General features: G+C 41.2%; 1 pseudogene; it reads left to right on the top strand.

Annotated features, from left to right (window-relative positions):
- The first annotated feature begins 3882 nt into the window (after nucleotides 1-3882).
- Nucleotides 3883-4980, top strand: LOC106537529 (GTP-binding protein Rhes pseudogene; annotated as a pseudogene).
- Nucleotides 4981-5208: the final 228 nt, after the last annotated feature.

The raw sequence follows: 5208 nt of genomic DNA, 5'->3' as shown, positions 1-5208 counted from the left end.
TAACTAGGGGACTGAAGGCTAAAACATATAAAGAACAGTTGCTGGAATTGGGTTTATCTAGTTTAACTAAGGAGGGGACATGATAGCAGTGTTCCGATATATCAGAGCTTGCCACAAAGAAGAGGGAGTCAAGCTATTCTCCAAAACACCTGAAGGCGAGACGAGAAGCAATGGATTGAAATTAATCAAGGAGAGAAGCAACCTAGAACTAAGGAGAAATTTCCTGACAATTAATTTGTGGAACAACTTGCCTCTAGAAATTGAAGGTGCTCCAACAATAGAGGTTTTTAAGAAGAGATTGGACAGCCATTTGTCTGAAATAGTATAGGGCTGGGGTGTCACGGATGCATCACTCACTAGCCATGCCTACCCCTGGTTTAGTAAAGGGGAAAAAGTTGTGATACATCAGGTGATAACAACATGTCATCGCGAGTTTGACACCCCTGGTATAGGGTTTCCTGCCTGAGCAGAGGGTTAGACTAGAAGATCTCCAAGTTCCCTTCCAACTTTGTTATTTTGTTAGTGTGCCTGTTAAGACTTCCTGAGCTGGTTGGATAACTCAGCCATTATTCACACCTGAATTATATTTACTTTGGTTCTGCAATGTGGTCTTGTGGAACCATCCTTGAAAAATATATAGAAGCTGCAGTTGGTGTAAGTTAAGCTAAACTGCTAAGTTACATGGCACCATATGGAAAAAACCTGTCTTTTTTATTCTTCCTTTCTACACCTTTGCTTTTCTTCTTTTTTGTTGTTCTTTATTACTTCTGCTCTTTATTACTTTGTGATAGTTTTATGTTTTGTATAACTTTGCTAAAAGAAAATCTGAAAAAAGGATCAAAGACCTAAACCTGGCACGCACAGGTGCAAGAACAACTTCATAGATCTCTCTCCATGCTGTGTACCTTTTTAAATTATTTTATTAATTACATTTTTATGCCCCTTTATTCTCTCCATTCACTAATTCCCCTTCCTTGGGCATGGAACTATCTTGGCCTTCAAACATATATAGAGGTGTATGGAAAAGGAAACTTTCCCCCCACTTCTTTCAAGGTGATGTCTTTTTTTGTATGTATATGTGCTTCAAATGGACATCCCAACAGTACCGGTACTTGCAATGGATAGTGTCTTCTAGAAATTGTTAATATTTAAAGAAGGTTACCATGAGGATATTTATGGGATATATTTATATAAATAGGTTTGTAATTATATAATTAATAAAATAAATTAAAAAAATCTGTGTTCTCTACCCCCCCCCCCCTTCACTTTACCTACTGGTATTTCTTTCCTTTAACTTGGATTAGGTCCCTCTATTATATATACATCTTGGTTTCTGACTCTCTTGATTTGACTCTCTCTCTCTGGAGGGTTGCCCGTGTTTTCCTCTGGAATGGCAACAGTGTATTGGTACCCTCACCACTCTACATTGATTTTTAAAAATATTTTGTTTGATGTATAACCCAATTTTCCCCCAGTTTCTCAAGGAAGCCTCGTAGCATTCCCGCTTTCAAGTATTTCCATAGGAGGTTAGGCTGTGGGAGCTTATATCCACCAAGATTTGTTGACTGTGGATTTCAGCCTTTGTTCCTCTCATCCTAAATCCTGCAGCAAATACCTAAAAACAGCCTGAAGCCCATGCAGCTCCTTTCACTCAAACCAAATTATGGGTGAATTGCTTATTTTCCCCCACAAAGATGCTCATAGAATAATATCATAAAAAGACCATTTAAAATCAAAACGTTATCTAAAAACAGCCTATGGTGTAGAAAGAGAGCTTGTTCGGAAGAATAACCGTAGCTCTCGTGGTGTGGACTGAACAGCAAGATTTCCAGGAATGGGAGCAGAGAGATGCTAGAGATGACCTTTCCTTTCAGCTTGCTTAAAAACTGTCCACATGAGTGATTCATTGAGCCACTGAATTGCTGGGGTGATATATGGCATAGCCTGTCTGCAAGAAAGACACTGTGATGTTGCTGCTGGAAGCTATAAATTCCTAGTGTGAATGTCCTCTGAGTGTTGATTCACACATTGCATAATCTACAAAAATAGGATGCTTTGGTGTGGGTGAGGGAAGGAAGAGGTTGATGGAGTGGTTCAGGTCCTGGACCAGACAGAGATAAAAGATAAGTTTTAGACTTTGCTTGGGCATAGAAAGCCAGCTGGGTCCAGCCCAACCTACCTCACAGAATTTGTGTTGTGCAGGAAATAGAAGTCAGGAGCATTATCTATGCTACCTTGAGTTTTATCAAATAAAAGGATTAAATCTCATGATAAATAATATATAAATAAACTATATAATAAATGGATAATAATGTAAGTTTTGCCAAGTGTGCTCTTCCAAGGAACTGGTGCCATTGGTATCATTTGAGTCTGATTGTACTTGGGACAAGTGCCCATGGAGAAATCCAGAAAGACCCTGGAACTGAGAAACAGGAGGCCTATCTGAAATGTTTAGGAGACCTAGCAAGATGCTCATTGATTCCCTTCCCTCACTCCCTGTCAGCCCTTCCTCAAACACCGAGGAACAATCTGGGCTCTGAAACATCCCCAGGCAAATATGGCAAGAATAACATCTTCCCACTTTGTTCAGTGCAATGTCTTTTTCTTGGCTTGAGATGGGCCTCTTAAGAGAAGAATCTCTGCCTTGAAATCCTCTTCACAGCGGGGAAACTTTTCCTTAAAAGAATGTATTTCTGACAAACAAAGTTAAACATATAGGCGATATTAAGAATGTATGATGAAAGTGAACCAATATCCACTACTCTCTGGAATCTCAAGTAAAGTACAAATGCATTATTATGTTTAACATGTTGGCTGGCTTTCCCTCCCCTGCCCAACCTGACAGGAATATATTATTTTATTTATTTATTATTTGTTTTATTTTATTATACTTATAAGATTTTGATGGCTGTCCATATTAAAAACAGCTCTGGGTGGCTCACAACAATAAAATCCCATAACCATAAAACTATAAACCACAAAATTTAAAACAACAATGGTGTCTCACTCATTCCCATGGGATGCCTCACAACCAACTCCAGCTATTCTCATTTGGATATCCCCATAGCAAATGAAAGAAACAGTGGGCTCTGCTTTTTCGGACTAGATTGATTGAATTTAGGAAATTCATTCCACTCATGTCTTTCTTTTCCCCTCTTGCGCCAGGTTGCCTGATATGGCACTGAAAACCTATCAGTGCTTAATGGGTCCATGAGGATCAGTTGGGAAGACCGTGTTGTATGTTTCTGTGTGTGTACATGTGATGTGAAGCTTTTCCTCCCTTCATTGTGGAGATGGGACAGGTGGCCCTGAGATTCTATCCCACCAAAACAGTTTTATTACTCAATGCAAATTAAGCAACCAGAACAGAAAGAGTCTACTAGAACATTTGAGGCTTCTCTAATTTCCCAGCCTGAATTTTACAAGGCTATTCATATTAGCCAAGCAAGTAAAACATTCTGCTATTAGTCTTCCTTTTCAATCCTTCTCCTCATATTCACTTACAGATTTTCCCGAATCCAAAGTTCTCAGTAGCTTCTTTGAAGTACCAATAAAAGACGTTTGTGCTTTTGGCTATGGTAAAGATTTCCAACTCAAGGAGGGGAACAGAAATAGACTATGTTAGGCAGTGCAGAGGACACCGTGGTTATGCTAGCCATACTGACTAATCTCAGAAGGGAGAAAAAATTTAGTCGTTCATATCCATGGCAGCTGAGAGCCAGGCAAACCTTTACAATATCCAACCTCTTCTAGTCTCTCTCTCTCTCTCTCCCTCTCTCTCTCCCCCCCCCCTCCACAGGCTGAGATTTGCCTTCAGAAACAGCAGTCAGCGGATTGGTCCAGATTTTTCTTCTCTCTCTCTCTCTCCCCCCTACATTTTGCCCGTCCCTCAACATTCTCTCCAGCACAGATTGGGGGAGCTTTGAGACTCTGTCTCTGTTTGTGTCTGTGACAGGAAGGAGTGTAAATAAAGAGAAAACAAGCAGGGAGACTTTGAACACAGTTGCAGTTCTCCTAGTAACTAGACAAAGTTGGTGACAAGAGTGCAAGTGGCTTGCAAGGCAACAGGGGAAAACTAGACTGCTCCCTGAAGCCAGATTGCCTAAAAATCATCAAGCTTTCTTCTGTTGGTGTTTGGGACTTGAGAGTTTTGCCTCCACCCATCTGCAAGATCCAGAGAAGCATGTCTCTAGCCATGAAGAAGAGCCAAGTTCGTCTGGTGTTTCTGGGGGCAGCTGGGGTTGGTAAGACTTCCCTCATCCGGCGATTCCTACAGAACACATTTGAACCAAAACATCGCCGGACAGTAGAGGAGCTGCACAGCAAGGAATATGAGGTCAGTGGAATTACCATCAAGGTGGAGATCTTGGACACTAGTGGTAGCTATTCGTTTCCTGCAATGCGCAAGCTCTCCATCCAGAACAGTGATGCTTTTGCCTTGGTTTACGCCATAGACGATGCGGAGTCCTTTGAGCGTGTGAAGACTTTACACGAGGAGATCCTTGAGCTGAAGGAAGATAAGTTCCCACCGATTGTAGTGGTGGGCAATAAGGCTGAAGCTGGTGGGGTTAGACACGTGTTGCCTGAAGATGTTCTCTCCTTGGTGGAGCTTGACTGGAACAATCGTTTCCTGGAGGCATCTGCTAAGGAGAATGAGAATGTGATGGAAGTTTTCAGGGAGCTACTTCAGCAAGTCAACCTGCCCAGCCTGCTGAGCCCAGTTGTGCGGAGAAGACGTGAGACTTTCTCCAGTGAAGCCCCCCTGAGGCCCCCCATGAACAAAGCAAATAGTTGCACCATCTGTTGAATGTGAGAATGTCAGCATCAAGATGATGTTGTTTTGTTTTGTTTTGCAAAACATGGTCAGTATGGGATGTTGTCTGTAAATAGTGTCATACCTCTAAATCCAATGTGATCTCCTCACCAAATTAAGGCTGTAATTTGTAAAGTGGAAGAGACGTCTCCTGTATGACACAGAGCTCTAGGGGTAATCTTGGCTAGGCTAAAGAAGGGAATATGGGTCAGTTGGCTAATGCCTGAAACAATATTGCAAGGTATAGAGAGCATGAATAGCAAAGGCAAGCACTTGAGGACTCTCTTGTTTTTTATATTTTATTTTTTTCTATTTTTTTTCTCTTAAGGAACATTTCATTCTGGGGGCATCTACTGATAGTTTGTGTTTTCAGATAGCTGAGTAGACTTTGTTTC

This window comes from Thamnophis sirtalis, unplaced genomic scaffold (genome assembly GCF_051295495.1).
Source record: "Thamnophis sirtalis isolate CommonGarterSnake01/CBP01778 unplaced genomic scaffold, rThaSir2_p1.2 scaffold_3, whole genome shotgun sequence".
NCBI classification, from domain to species: domain Eukaryota; kingdom Metazoa; phylum Chordata; class Lepidosauria; order Squamata; family Natricidae; genus Thamnophis; species Thamnophis sirtalis.
This window is presented reverse-complemented; position numbering and strand designations above follow the sequence as displayed.